Source organism: Anabrus simplex, chromosome 10 (assembly GCF_040414725.1).
Source record: "Anabrus simplex isolate iqAnaSimp1 chromosome 10, ASM4041472v1, whole genome shotgun sequence".
NCBI lineage: Eukaryota > Metazoa > Arthropoda > Insecta > Orthoptera > Tettigoniidae > Anabrus > Anabrus simplex.
This window is the reverse complement of record NC_090274.1, coordinates 41956645-41973192: the sequence shown is the minus strand read 5'-3', so window position 1 is coordinate 41973192 and position 16548 is coordinate 41956645. Positions and strand designations below refer to the sequence as shown.

The 16548-nt window shown below is 41.2% G+C and overlaps 1 protein-coding gene across 1 annotated transcript in view; it reads right to left on the bottom strand.

Annotated features, from left to right (window-relative positions):
- LOC136881951 (kinesin-like protein KIF12) overlaps positions 1-4268 on the bottom strand; it is a 385645-nt gene extending 381377 nt beyond the window's left edge. Inside the window, exon 1 of the mRNA XM_067154417.2 lies at positions 4182-4268. The gene's annotated coding sequence lies outside the window, so the exon portion shown is untranslated. The remainder of the gene's footprint in view (positions 1-4181) is intronic.
- Positions 4269-16548: the final 12280 nt, after the last annotated feature.

Here is a 16548-nt window from a genome sequence, read left to right as displayed (position 1 = left end):
CCACCACCGAAACTGGTTTATGCGTACAGCTTCTTCCATAGAGTTCATTCCAAACTTATCCTTTATTTCCTCATTCAGAGTGCCCTCCTGCCATTGTTCCCACCTGTTTGTACCAGCAATCATTCTCGCTACTTTCATGTCTGCTACTTCTAACTTATGAATAAGATATCCTGAGTCCAGCCAGCTTTCACCCCCGGTAAAGCAAAGTTGGTCTGAAAAGAGACCGATGTAAAGATAGTTTCGTCTGGGAGCTGACTTCCTTCTTACAGAATACTGTTGATAGCAACTGCGAGCTCACTACATTAGCTTTACTGCACCTTGATTCAATCTCACTTACTATATTACCATCCTAGGTGAACACACATCCTAAATACCGGTACTTGAAATTTTCTACCTGTTCCAGCTTTGTATTCCCAACCTGACATTCAGTTCTCCTGGATTTCTTACCTACCTACCTACCTACCTACCTACCTACCTACCTACCTACTTCGAAAGGCTAATTTACCATACTCATTGCACCTGAGCCTCCGTGGCTCAGGTGGCAGCGCGCCAGCCTCTCACCGCTGGGTTCCGTGGTTCAAATCCCGGTCACTCCACGTGAGATTTGTGCTGGGCAAAGCGGAGGCGGGGCAGGTTTTTCTTCGGGTACTCCGGTTTTCCCTGCCATATTTCATTCCAGCAACACTCTCCAGTATCATTTCATATGTCATTCATTAATCATTGCCCCAGAGGAGTGCGACAGTCTTCGGCAGCCGGCACAATTCCTATCCTCGCCGCTAGATGGGGGATTCATTCATTCCATTCCTGACCCGGTCGAATAACTGGAAACAGGCTGTGGATTTAACTCATTGCACCTATATTCAAGTTCCAGGATATTAGACTGCAAGCTTTCGGCACAATCTGCCATTAAGGCCAGATCGTCAGGATAGATTAGACTGCTTACTACAGTTCCATCTAACTGTCCATTTTATTTAATTTATATTAATTAATTTATGAATTATCATTAATTTATTGATTTAATTTATTTTGAATATTAAGCAAAATTGCATTTTAAAAGTATTTGAATTATATCGAACAGGTCTGCTCAGAACGTCGGTACGGTCGGTTATGGCTGCTAGCTCTGTACTCCGAAGACAGATGGGTTCGAATGGTTTTCTGTGGTTTCGCATTTCAACTCCACGCAAATGCCGGGATGGTATCTTTCTCAAGGCCAGGGCTATTTCTTCTTCTTCTTACAAGTTGCTTTAAGTCGCTCCGACACAGATAGGTCTTATGGCGACGATAGGACAGGAATAGGCTCGGAGTGGGAAGGAAGCAGCCGTGGCCTTAATTAAGGTGCAGCCCCAGCATTTGCCTGGTGTGAAAATGGGAAACGACGGAAAACCATCTTCAGGGCTGCCGACAGTGGGGTTCGAACCCACTATCTCCCGAATACTGGATACTGGCCGCACTTAAGCGACTGCAGCTATCGAGCTCGGTAGGGCTATTTCCTTCCCATTCCTAGCCCGCACAATTACACCTACACCCACATCATCAAACAGTGGTACTTGCTGTTCAACTCCGAGTGGTGTACTGGGAAAAGCAGCTGCAGAATTGGCGAGGCGAACATGTCCTCGGACACCCCCACCACTTATAAAAGGGTGATACGCTAAAAGATAAATAAACAAATTTATCGTGGAACCATCTTATTTCATTTCCATTTAACATCAAATTAAATATATATATTGCCAGGCTGAGTGACTCAGACTGTTGAGGAGCTGGCCTTCTGAGCCCAACTTGGCAGGTCCCATCCTGGCTCAGTTCGGTAGTGTTTGAAGGTGCTCAAATACGTCAGCCTCGTGTAGGTAGATTTACGGGCACTTAAAAGAACTCCTGCGGGACTAAATTCCGGCATCTCGGCGTCTCCGAAAACCGCCAAAAAGTCGTTAGTGACACGTAAAAACAATAACACTATTTATTATTAAATTAAGTATAAGAACTATTTTCACCGAGCTCCACAGCTGCAGTCTCTTAAGTGCGGCCAGTATCCAGTATTCGAGAGATAGTGGGTTCGAACCCCACTGTCGTCAGCCCTGAAGATGGTTTTCCGTGGTTTCCCATTTTCACACCAGGCAAATGCTGGGGCTGTACCTTAAGGCCACGGCTGCTTCCTTCCCATTCCTAGGCCTTTCCTATCCCATCGTCGCCATAAGCCCTATCTGTATCGGTGCGACGTAAAGCAACTTGTATAAAATAAAAAATAAAAAACTATTTTCATTAAAGTTAAATTTGTTTTAGTAAATTTCTATGTGCATAAGGTCTAAAATAAAGATTCTACTTTTGCTATTTGCTCTACGTCACACCGACACAGACAGGTCTTATGGCGACGATGGGATTGGAAAGGCCTAGGAATGGGAAGGAAGCAGCCGTGGCCTTAATTAGGTACAGCCCCAGAATTTGCCTGGTGTGAAAATGGGAAACCACGGAAAGCCTTCTTCAGGGTTGCCGACAGTAGGGTTCGAACCCACTATCTCTCGGATGCAACCTCACAGCTGCGCGCTCCTAACCGCACGGCCAACTCGCCCGGTAAAATAAAGATTCTAAACGTACAGTATCTATAAAAGAACCCCTTAACAACACCCCCCCCCCTACCTTAACTCCCGTCCTAATTCATGAGTCTCTTTTAGACATGATTAAAGCAAACAACAATTAACTTGTCTAATCATCTTCTTTGTCAGTTTGTTACTCATTTGATAGTTACAACATAACTCTGTACAATAGCGTAGCAAGGATCAGCCGATGTAGAGGGTGAGAGGGTGGGGGTGGGTTTGTAGTTCCAAAATGATGAAGGTGCAGGCATGACTTGTCATTACAAGGGCACCGATATAAGTGAATTACTGATCTGTTGGTTCTACAATATGTCTCTGAATGTTTATTTATTTATTTATTTATTTATTTATTTATTTATTTATTTATTTATTTATTTATCAGTTCCTGTTTATTTTCTTTTTATAAAAATTTCATGGGTGTTCTAATCACCACTAACTCCATCTCCCCCTGGCTACGCCCCTGACTCTGTATAACGTATTTTTATATCTGAAAACTTTCAACCCTCAACAACTCTTACTTCATGTTTCCGATGTTAAGGTTTAATTGCAGGGAACTCGTCAATTATTGCTCTATATGATGTGTTGCTTATGTTTACCCTCCAGGGTTGGTTTTCCCCTCGGACTCAGCGAGGGATCCCACCTCTACCGCCTCAAGAACAGTGCCCTGGAGCTTCAGACTCTGCGTCGGGGATACAAGTGGGGAGAATGAGCAGTACCTCGCCCAGGCGGCCTCACCTTCTATGGTGAACAGGGGCCTTGTGGGGGGTAATAGGAAGATTGGAAGGGATAGACAAGGGGGAGGATAGCAAGCGGCCGTGGGCTTAAGTGAGGTCCCATCCCGGCATTTGCCTGGAGGAGAAGTGGGAAACCACTGAGGTGGGAATCGAACCCACCTCTACTCATTTGACCTCTCGAGTCTGAGTGGACGCCGTTCCAGCCTTCACACCATTTTTCAAATTTCGTGGCAGAGCCGGGAATCGAACCCGGGCCTCCGAGGGTGGCAGCTAATCACACTAACCCCTACACCACGGAGGCGGACTAGAATATTCACAAAAATTAAAAATATTTACTACGATTTTAATCAAAGACTCAAGCAAAGGAAATAGACTTAATATCAGGTTATTTTTCAATAGACCTGTATTTTTCTTGAAATTCCTGGGAAGTCCCTATTTTTACCTTCTGGATACGCAGCTGTATTATTTTGTGGCATATAACCATCAAACTTCAACCACTACATAACAATTTAGACGAGTCGCTACTGATTAGTGTCATTATAATTTATTTCCTTCCCAAGTGCTGGCTAATTTGACCGTCAAATTACTTCCAGGTAAAACAAAAAAGCAAGGAGGTACAACTTTATAGAATGAAATCTGTCACTGCCTATAACCATGTGCCTCGTGCTTTCTATTGCCGACTTCTCCGGAAAACACCTTTACTGAACTTCAAGACAACACACAATATAATGAAGCTACTATTAATTAAATAATTAATATAATTTCCTACTCGTTTCGGAGCATTTCCTGTTCCATAACGAAACTGCGTTAAATTACCGTGGTGTAAAGCAGAATAGAAAATGTTTTTGTGTGTATTTACCTTCTTTAACTGGAGGTGATTGCCGGCTTATAGTATGGAATGTGAAACAGAACACTCGCGCCTTCTAGGTCTAGTTCCCGAACCTCCCACAAGCTTGCGACACACTCAACTACCCAGCACAACCCGCCTGACTGCTCAACACCCTGTCTGTCCGCACGTTCACGTGACCCACTGGGCAGCTGCTATCGACGGAACTGTTTTCGCGCGCTAATATTATCTTCGTTGATCGAGTTCTACCTCTATGGTAACAATGATGTAAACATAATGATTTTTTTTTTCTTGTACTGCGTAAGCCTTCATAAATTCAACGACCTAGTTTATAGCTTAGAGAATTCATGTTTAAACCAGGGGAACGGAAGAATCTAACTTTTTTTTTAAATTCTCATGGACAATTAATGTATATCTACCCCTAATCATGTTTCCTTGTACGGAGTCGGGGCTCTCAAACTAATAATAATAATAATAATAATAATAATAATAATAATAATAATAATAATAATAATAATAAAATGTCCGACTCTTTGGTGTAGTGGTTACCGTGATTAGCTGCAACCCCCTAGGCATGGGTTCGATTCCCGGCTCTGCCACGAAATTTGAACAGTGATACGAGGGCTGGAACGGGGTCTACTCAGCCTCGGGAGGTCAACCGAGTAGAGGTGGGTTCGATTCCGTGGTTTCCCACTTCTCTTCCAGGTAAATGCCGGGATGGTACCTGACTTAAAGCCACGGCCGTTTACTTCCCTCTTCCTTGCCTATCCCTTCCCATCTTCCCATCCCCCGCAAACTTAGTTTTGAAAGACTGAAGAACCAAACAGGTATTAATTTCCTGTAATATCGCTATGACGAAAATTCACCATCCTGTTACTGCAAGCGAATCCTCATGTGCGTGTCCAACCATTGTCCCGTTTCTCTCCAGGGTCGGATATGAAGAGAGATGAATTTTACGACCGTATGCCCTTCCTGACGTCAACCTCATGAGAGGAGTTAATGAAATGAAATGAAATGACGTGATATATGACAGTAGGGAGAGAGAGAGAGAGTGATACCCGGTGCGGGCACAGAGGCTACTCTTGTCGCGTCAAGGACTCTGCTCAAGGCTTAACGTCTCCATCCGACGGACGAATCACATTCAACAGCGTCATATGCCCTCACTCCATATGAAGACCGCATAGAGGTTTGGAACTGAATCCAGGCCTTTGGCACGCAATCTAGTGATTAGAGATTCTATACCTCCACCTCTCCTGCCAGCCAACATTCTGATGGTCAACATATTTTTTTCGACCACCATACTCGAACCGTTTACCCACCGTAACGATCATTTAGTATTCAGTAGCGAGAAAAAATGAAAATAAACAAACGCACATCCATGAATTGGAACCCATATTCAGAAGAACTAACCCATCGTTCAATCGATATTTTTGGGGGGTGTTGTTATCTTCGGTGAAATGACCGAATGACCCAGATCACTTACAGTACCGATCGTTCACACACACGCAGCATGGACATGCGACTCAACTCAGTACACGCATAGGCCTACTAAACGACTGTCACACAGCTCGACGGTCGATTTGTATTTCTGTTTCTTCGTTGGTCTTTTTTTAAAGTCCAACTCATTTTTTTATTTATTTTACCATTCTCTAATACTCTTTCTGAACAGTCCCTGTAACGCTAGCGATATTCATACATTTCACTGCACATACAAATCCCAAAGCACTTTAAGTTAGCCATATACAGTAAACCATATCTTTCAAAAATTCTCCTCTTTTTTTTTTTCATTTAATAGGAAATTTCTTGTAGTTTTAAAAAATATATGTTTATGAGCGTAGCATGAATATTTCATATGCAAATAAATGATTTACTTCTTGCGGACAAACGCAAACTTTCCAAAGCGAAAATGAAAAAAGAAAAAGAAATTTTCTGCGCTACACGAAAAGCATACGTGATGTATTTCCTTTAATTAGAGGTGGAACATAGGGCCTCGACGAAATTTCTCCAGCTTGTTCTATCTGCCGCCAATGCTTTCACATCCCTCCTTACTAAGTAAGGGCCGATGACCTTAGATGTTAGGCCCCTTTAAACAACAAGCATCATCATCATCATCATCATCATCATCAACATACTAAGTAATAGATGAAGTCCTAAATTGTTATTCGTATGTTATGGATAGATTGTAGATTTAGCCTTCCTCAAAATATAGACTTTATATAATCACACTGTTATTATTAAGGTTAATATAAATTAGTTAATCATGTCATAACTGTGTAAATCATCATCTTCATTTTCCTTTTCCCCGTATTTTTTGTTATTGCTCTTTATAATAATATTGTATTGTTTAGTAGTTGCAAGATGTTTCAATTGTAAGTCTATTTACTATAATTTCGCACATGTAAATACTGTATTTTCTGGTTAGATGGAAGAGAGAGCCTAATAGCCTTAATCTTGCTAGACAAAATAAATCCATTGTATTGTATTGTATTGTATTGTATTGTATTGTATTGTATTGTATTGTATTGTATTGTATTGTATTGTATTGTATTGTATTGCATTGTATTGCATTGCATTGCATTGCATTGCATTGTATTGTATTGTATTGTATTGTATTGTATTGTATTGTATTGTATTGTATTGTATTGTTCACTCCAGCAATCTCCCTGTCTGTGGTTCTCTTCCAGGTAATCCTCGGTCTGCCTTACCTGCGACACCTTGTGGATTCCAGCTCAATGCCTGCCTTGTGATACTTTCTTGTGGTCTTCTCAGGGTGTGTCCAATCCATCTCCATTTTCTTTTCATTATCTGTTCCTGTATGGGATTTTGACTTGTAGCCTCACAAAGGTCTTTGTTTGAGATAGTCTTTGGCCTCCATACTCTCATAAAGTACCTCAGACAACGATTTATAAAAGTTTGTAACCTTGTGGTAATATCTTTGGCAGGGCCGGATTAAAGGTGGCCGAACCTAAAATTGTATAAAAGGACTTGCTGCTCCACTTGCGTGCATGTATATGAATATTTACACTCGCAAATTATCGAACACGCACTCTTCCTTCCTTCCTTCCTTCCTTCCTTCCTTCCTTCCTTCCTTCCTTCCTTCTTATCAGCTGTCCGCGTTAGTATTACTTAACTGTTGGAATCAATTGCCGTCCGGAGACATGAATCCTCGCTACTTACGCACTGTAAATATTGTAAAGGTTATTGTTGACGAAAATTTAAATCTGGCAGCTTGCGAGTACGGGTTGAGGGGGAACGGGGAAGAGGTCTAGGAAGTGAACGGGAGGGGACAGGGGAAGCACGGTGGAATGCGCATGCTATACTAGTATATCTTTGCATCAGGAAGAGAACTTCCAGTTCACCTCTGATTATTGAACCATTCGTAAGTTACAACTGTAATGTTCTTGTAAAATGGATAGAAAATATTCTAGTGGTGGCAAAAAAACGTAAGTTCTCTTTTGTATGTCGATTTGATAGTGATGATGAGACAAATGTACAATATGTTTTGACATTATGAAATATTAACATGAAAAATAGAGAAAAATTGTAGTCTATTTCAACACTTCCCTATTCATCAATTTAAGTGGAAGTAGTTCTATAACGACTTCAGTATGCTAGTCTTACGTGATGTTACGAAGAAGGGGCCCCACATTCTTAAATAGCCTAGGGCCCCCAAACACCTTAATCCGGCACTGATCATTGGTCACTTTCCAGGTCTCACTTCCATACAGTAACACAGATTTAAGATTTGAGTTGAATATCCTTAGCTTCGTTTTTGTGCGAAGGTGAGGGGACCTCCATGTTCGTCGTAACTGTGCAAAAGCTCCTTTGGCTTGATCAAATACAGTAGAGACAATACACGACACTGAGCGAGATATCGAGGGACAGCTATTGGAGCTCACTCTAGCGGATAGACCTGAACGGTACTGATTCTGTCATAAGAGCACGTGTATTTTTGTGTGAAGTTTTTGGTGTTATTTATGCGTTTTCAGTGAGTTGACATAATTAAATAGTAGCGTGTGTCATTCCTTGATATCTCCTCTCAACATGAGGGGAAAGGTATGTGCTGTGTTTGGCTGCAGTAATTACGAAGTAGAGAAAAATGCGCAGTCGTTCTTCAGGTTCCCTCGTGACAAGAACATGTAAGTAATATTGTTTGCATATATATTCTTCCAGTGACAGAGATTTTTATAGTACTTCATAATCTTCTGACCTGCTCGACCCATGTTTTAACGGGCTTAAAATATAATATGCATATTTTATTGTATAGTGCAGCAGTTAACCTTCAATACCGATGTGTTGTTGTAGGTGTGATGTGTGGGTTTTGAAATGTCACAGAAGCGATTTGGATAAAGTGTACAAGAAAGAAGGGACGTTACGCTTGTATAAGAATTATAAGATCTGTTCAGATCATTTCCAGGCCAGCGACTTTAAAACTCCTCGACTATACAGCCAAGGGTATGTTACATTTCTACTCTAATTGTACGTAAATATTCCTCAAAGCTTCACTATCGACAACATTTTCAAACTTTTCTTTCTTTTATCCCTCTTCTCAGATTAAAGCCGGGATTTTATAGATTTTCTTTCTGTTAGTAGGCTTCATGTTAAGAGGAAAATTGTCCAGCTATTAAATGTTAATTCATTGCATCATATGTGTAAGGAATGTGCCGATATTTTTATTGACAAATGTCTTAATGTGATGATACATTGTTTTTAAATGAGGAAAAAAGACAAATCCAACCGTAAGATTTCAGGCAGGTATGCTAAAGCTAAAAAAGTAATGCATAAATGAAAGATCAAGCCATTTCACAGCAGTCCATTTCACACCTTGTTTATATGTCTAATTTCAGTCTTTGAATAATAACCTTTTAAATAATTCTTCATTCATTTATCCAGAATTGCTTTAGCAACTTCGAAGTTAATATCTCAATACCACTGTCTTTCTAGACGTAATTTATTTATCGATTTCCGTATATACATTTCCATTAATATTTGAATTTAGCGCGATTTGTTCAGGTCAAGTCACTAGGAGCGCCACCGTCGAATTGTCTCCCATTTTAGCAAGGCGAAATCCGTAAGTGTCGTGTATTGTCTCTACTGTATTTGGCTTGATTTATATGACTCACCACATCTCTAAAAGGACCTCCATCCTGGCTTACGATGCTTCCTAAGTAGCAAAATTCCTCTACCCATTCTACAGGGTCTTGCACTCAAAGTGGGACCGGCCAACGGGTAGATGGGCGAACTGGTCAGAATGAGCACATGGCAACTCGCCGAGCTTTCAAGCCGGGAGAGCGCCCGTATGAATCGCATGTAAATAACAAGCGCATAATCAATGTGAAATAATTTCTCACCTTGTCACAGATGATGTTGAAAATGTCTTCCACCTGCATTACACATTTCTGGCTAAAGAAATTTTCATTCATACGCATTCGTTCACAGGGTTGCCAACTTGGCGGATTTTCCGCTAAATTTGGCGGAATTAGAAGACTGTCGGCGGAGAAATACATCATTTAGCGGACAGCGGATTTTTTGGCGGAATTCTAGATTTATTATAGCGGAATTTAGTGTTTTATCCATATTAAGTTTTTTTTAAATTTTTATTTGTACTCCAGTCTGTCTCCGAGCTATTCCGTATTTGTTATCAGGAGCTAGCAGTCACACGAGGAAAACATGTTATTTGGATTTGATGTTATGAGATCATGGTATCATAAATTTGTAATGCGTGGGGAAAGCGTACTTATCTCTTAGTTGACGAATGACGACAGATAATGAAACTGTGAGAGAGTAGCATTTATATTTATGCTAAGAAGGAAGACCGTTTAATGAACTGGCCTGTTCTTTCTGTGTGTGGCCCTTGAGGTAGGGGATTCGCCTAGCTTGCACCCGGCACTAAAACGCCTACAAGTTTTAGCTCGCCGGCTCGCAGGCAGGGGGTTAATCCCAGTGAAACTCACAGATCAGGTGAGTGCAGACATTTACTTTATTTATATTATTATTATTATTATTATTATTATTATTATTATTATTATTATTGCTCATTATTTGAAATCGGATTTCTTGGCAAAATTTAAGCGGATTTTTAGTAGTATTTAGCGGAACTTGAAAATATAAGTTGGAAACACTGGTTCATCTACCGAGACAGCCTCAATTTCTGTCGTTGAGTACAATTACTCATCATCATCATCTGTTTACCCTCCAGGTTCGGCTTTTCCCTCGGACTCAGCGAGGGATCCCACCTCTACCGCCTCAAGGGCAGTGTCCTGGAGCTTCAGACTCTTGGTCGGGGGATACAACTGGGGAGAATGACCAGTACCTCGTCCAGGCGGCCTCACCTGCTATGCTGAACAGGGGCCTTGTGGAGGGATGGGAAGATTGGAAGGGATTGACAAGGAAGAGGGAAGGAAGCGGCCGTGGCCTTACCACGGAAAACCACTTCGAGGATGGCTGAGGTGGGAATCGAACCCACCTCTACTCAGTTGACCTCCCGAGGCTGAGTGGACCCCGTTCCAGCCCTCGTACCACTTTTCAAATTTTCGTGGCAGAGCCGGGAATCGAACCCGGACCTCCGGGGGTGGCAGCTAATCACGCTAACCACTACACCACAGAGGCGGATGAGTACAACTACAGTGTGAAAATACGAGTGTTGGCGGCAGTAACTGCAGACAATATAATAGTTTTCAAAACCACAATCACTGGGCAGAGATATAGGAATGACATTCTCGTACCATTTTTTAACAGTTGAGGAACAATGAATGCCAGTCTGGATGTTACCTGCAAGACTCGGCAACCACGCATACGGCTAACGAGTCATGAAGTTTAATTGAGCAAATTTTTGACAACAGAGTAATTAGTAAAACATTGTGGCCCGCAAGATCCCCAGATCTTACGGTTTGCGGTTTTTTTTTTTATTTATGGAAAAAAAATTGAAAATTAAGGTTAGTGCAACACACCCTCACACTGCAGATGAGTTCAAACAAAATATCACGAGAGAAATTGAGGCTATCTCCGTAGATGAAACTAATGCGTATGAATGAAAATTTCCTTGGATGAAGCCAGAAATCTGTACGTGCAGGTGAAGGACATTTTCAACATCTTCTGTGACAAGGTGAGAAATTATTTTCCTTTGATTATGCGTTATTGTGCGTGCTTGTTGTTTACAGGAGATTCATAAGGGCGCTCTCTCGGCCTCAAGCTCAGCATGTGCTCGTCTGTCCAGCTCGCCCATCTACCTCATCTAGAGTCAAGCTAGAACTGTTACGATGGTTTTATGCGCATTTCTTTAGTCTTTTTGTTATTAATCTTTAAGCCTACTTCTTTAGCTTGCATTTTTTTAAGTCATTCAGTTTGATTTCCATGTCCGGAAAACATTCTGCAAGAAGACAGAGATGATCCGCATAATCCAGTTCTTCCAATCGGTTATTTGATTCCCATTGAATGCCATGCTTTCTATTCGTTGCCTCTCTCAGCATGCAATCCATTGTCATGATAAACGAGATTGGCGACAATTATAGACATCCTTATCTTCGAAAAAGCAGAAAATCATGGATATGATGGGCTTAAAAGATAAGAGAGCGACTGGCTTTAGTTTCATTGGTAATTTTGATATTCTGATATATTATTGTAGTTTATTACAGCTGATGATGTCTCTTAGGGGACGAAACATGTACTAAATAATAAATTATATATGTATTGAATAGGCGGACCTCTTAAGTATAATATTTAAGTTAATCTTAAATATTCGCTATCTGATCGGAATTGTTATTTAAAATGAAGCTGTTAAAGCTTGTTACATGTAAAATAGAATGCAATGTACACAAAATATGTTGCAAATGATTTTCAATGGCCAATTAGAGTTAAAGTTCTTTGGATTCGCCTTGTAATATTATTGAAGGAGGCAATTTCCAAGATAATGTAGCATAGCACGCAAAAGAGCGCCGGAAATTGTGCAAGAGAGTAACTTATATCACAAGCGGATGTTCAGCAGTAACTGCTAGAGAATGCACACCCAAGTTGTTGAACAGCTCCTCTGGATAGCGAGCGCCAAGCGATTAATAAGGAGCTACAGATAGCGGTGGATACACGTGGTATACTAAGAAATAGAAGATGCCTAAAATACGAATTTAGACTTTTTAATGGCTATGTTTTAGGATGCTTTAGTTAAAAATCTGATTGCAAAATTTGGATTAAAACAATGATACTATTTAAATTACAGAAAGGGTTGTAGTTACCCCATTCGTACTTTCTGGCCCTAATATATTAAGCTTAGCATAGTCAGAATTTTCGACATAATATGATTTCTCCAATATACAGACATGGACAAAAGTATTCATACCCCTACCCACCCAATGCAAAATGCTTTATTGCTGGACCAATACAGAGTACAGGTCAAAATTACAAATCCAAACGCATACCTTGTACAGCAGTATACATTAAAAAGCACAAAATAAACTGGAATTAAATAACCGTACATAACAAAGCAACAAATGCGTACTCCATGACACTACTTGTCTGGACATAAGTATTCATACCTTACGTGTAGAAATGGGGTTTGAACGAGTAAATAGAAACCTGTGTTGTTTCGTGGCGTTAGTTGTGTAGTAGATGCAGACAGAGGCGGACTGATCAGCTGATCAGAGACGGTACTAGTCCAATGGCGAGGAAAACTAGGGAAACGTCTCTTGAAGAGAGACGACATATTCTACGCCTTTACCACCAAGGAACATCGTATTCCGAGATCGGAAACATCATAGGAAGAAGTATACCAACTGTGCAAGGCATCATACAAAGGTTAAAAGGACAAGATGTTCTTATAAGCAAGAAAAGGAGTGGGCGTCCGAAGAAACTAACCGTACGAGAAGAAAGGTTCATAGTAACAACAATTAAAAAAGAAACAACCACACACTACATCTTCCGCAATAGTATCGCAGCTGGCAGAATATTTCCATCATGCTGTGTCACACAAAACAGTAAGGTGGGTCCTTCATCGTGCTGGGTATCGATCTAGGGTCCCAAGAAAGAAACCGCACATAACGAAAGGGAATCAACGGAAGATACTGCAGTTCGTAAAAGTATATGTGGCGAAAGATAATGCGTTTTGGTCGACAGTGATATTTACAGATGCGAGTAAATTTAATATTTTCCGAAGTTATGGACGCATTTTAGTGTGGAGACGCCCTAACACAGAGCTCGATGAGCAACCTCGTTACCACTGTGAAGCACGGCGGGGGTGGGGTTATGGTGTGGGGCTCAATGGCCGCCAGGTGTCAGGGAGTTAGTATTTATCGAGGGGACTATGGACAGGTTTCAATATTTGAACATCCTGAAAGAAAACATTCGCAAAAGCGCAGAAAAGCTTGGGATTGCTAATGAATTTTACTTCCCAACACGACAATGACCCCAAACATACGGCGGAAAGTGTTCGTTTGTGGGTACTCTACAACACGCCGCACACATTAAAAACACCTCCCCAATCGCCGGATACCACCCCCATCGAACATCTATGGAGTGAAATGGAGTACAGATTAGGAAAACGCCACATAACAAGTAAAGCACACTTGAAACAGTTACTACAACAAGAATGGGGAACATTTCATCTGAACTAACACGGAAACTGGTGTTCTCAATGCCCAGCATGTTAAAAGAAATAATATACAGGGAAGGCAAACAAACATGCTACTGATTGAGTTGGTAATATCTGCTTCTTCATTGAGTTTTGAACTCTTCTGGGATACGGTATGAATACTTATGTCCAGACAAGTAGTGTCATGGAGTACGATTTTGTTGCTTTGGTATGTATTGTTATTTACTTCCAGTTTATATTGTGTTTTTTAATGTACACTGCTGTAAAAGGTATACGTTAGGGTTTGTAATTTTGACCTGTACTCCGTATTGGTCCAGCAATAAAGCATTTTGTTTTGGATGGGTTGGGGTATGAATACTTTTGTCCATGTCTGTATGTGGCGTCCATTGGATTCTATGATTCTACTTGCATTAGTCAAGACTTCCAGCAAGATATAACAGATATTTTATATTCAGGAGGTCAAATGGACTGTATTGCTGTTGACCTATCCAAGGCTTTTGATAGGATAGATCATAGGAGATTACTGACGAACATGAGGGCTACTGGAATAGCTTCACACTAATTCAATATATTTACACAATTTGCTTTTTAATACGTAAGCGGCTTGAGTGATAACATCGTACCATTTATCTCAAGTCCTATTATACATCAATTCTTACAAAGAGTCTCGAAACCACAACACTGACCAATAGAGATAACTCCAAACTCCAGGCAGCTGAAATGAAATTCATATGCACTATGATCCAGAAAACCAGGAAAGACAAGAATAGGAATGAGAAAATTAGAGAAGAAGTAGGAATAAATGATTCTCTCCTCAATAAGATTCAGATATCAAGACTGAAGTGGTTTGGTCACATGAATAGGATGCCAGTTAACAGAACTGCAAGGAAGGAATTTGACAGAAAAGTAGGAAGAAAACGACCCGTGGGAAAGCCACGAAGGAAATGGATAGATTTAGTTAAGAACAAGGTACTGCTGACAGGTCATGGTTGGGACAAGTTGGTGGAGGAGGAATGGTACAAGGACAGGGTGAGATGGAGGAGGCTCATATACCACACTCGGGAAACTGGAAATGGTTTAGGATGATGATGATGATGATGATGATGATGATGATGATGATGATGATTATCTCAAATGCTTAGTCTTATTTTCCTCAATCTAATGTGGGTGCGGGCGGTAGAATCACTCCCACCGTATCCCCTGCCCGTCGTTAAAAGCAACTAAAAAGATGTACGAGTGGTTCTTAACTTGACAACGTGGTCCTTAGCTGAGTCCTGCATTGCTTCCACTTACTCGTGTCAGGTTCCTCACTTTCATCTATCCTAGCCAATCTTCTTTGGTCAACTCTTGTTCTTACGGCGGCGATGGGATAGGAAAGGGCTTGGAGTTGGAAGGAAGCGATCGTGGTCTTAATTAAGGTACAGCCCAGGCATTTGTCTGGTGTGAAAATGGGAAACCACGGAAAACCATACTCAAGGCTGCCGATAACGGGGTTCGAACCCACTATCACCCGAATGTCTTTCATTTTCACGCCCTTCATTGCCCTTCACATTCTTTGGCCAAAATCTTCATTTTTCCTTCCATGTTTGCTCTCTGATTAATGTTAAAAAAGTGTGGGTGCCTGGTTGTACTTCGTCTTAAAATAATAATCAGTACCACATTATTTTTTGCATTACATTATTAGGCCGACAGCGAGAGGGTACCAACGAGGTTGTATATATTATATTATTATTACCGAGATCGATAGCTGCAGTCGCTTAAGTATGGCCAGTATCCAGTATTCGGGAGATAGTAGGTTCGAACCCCACTGTCGGCAGCCCTGAAAATGGTTTTCCGTGGTTTCCCATGTTCACACCAGGCAAATGCTGGGGCTGTACCTTAATTAAGGCCACGGCCGCTTTCTTCCCACTCCTAGCCCTTTCCTATCCCATCATCGCCATAAGACCTACCTGTGTCGGTGCGACGTAAAGCAACTAGCAAAAAAAAAATATATTATATTATATTATATTATATTATATTATATTATATTATATTATAGCTCTTTGGAGGGCACCGAGGGTGCTATGAGAGGAGGGCGTCCAGGTAGGTCAGCACGGCCATGGCTACAATCTACGCAGAAGAAAGCAATTCTCTATGTCAAAACGTTATTGTTGCTGTTGCTTCATTTTAGAGCTGAAGATATCGAGGTCAGAACAATGCTATGAATACACGAGTAGATTACGCCACTTCAGCATCAGTGACGCCAACCTAGCGCGCCTGGTTTCTATGATTGTTAAGGCGTCAAGTCGTTAGGCTGTAGTGTGACACCGTGATTAGCTGGTTCGAATCCCACTGGTGGAAGAGAAATGTCACAGTCAGAATGTTCGCCGGCAAGGTAGAGTTTGCGGGCCAAAGCCTGGATTCAATTCCGAATCTGTCCGCAGTGTTCATATGGAGTGAAGTCATACGACGCAGTTAGTCGTGATTCGTCCGTCAGGTGGCGATGTTAAGCCTCGGAATACCAACCGGAGGGGGGTTCTTTGTACCCTTCATCTGCTATTTCTCTTAACTCTAGAACACAAAACCTACGTTAAGAGTTCATAAACACAAAACCTCGTAATATTTACGACTGCACTTTCCATTAATTATTTTGCAGCATATACATCACTTCCTCTTCTTCTTCTTCTTCTTCTTCTTCTTCTTCTTCTTCTTCTTCTTCTTCTTCTTCTTTTCCCGTTCCCGTTCACGCGTGGTCGACGGTTCTGGCAAGTCGTTTCCATTTCCCTCGGTCACAAACGGCATTTTCTCTTAACTTCTTTT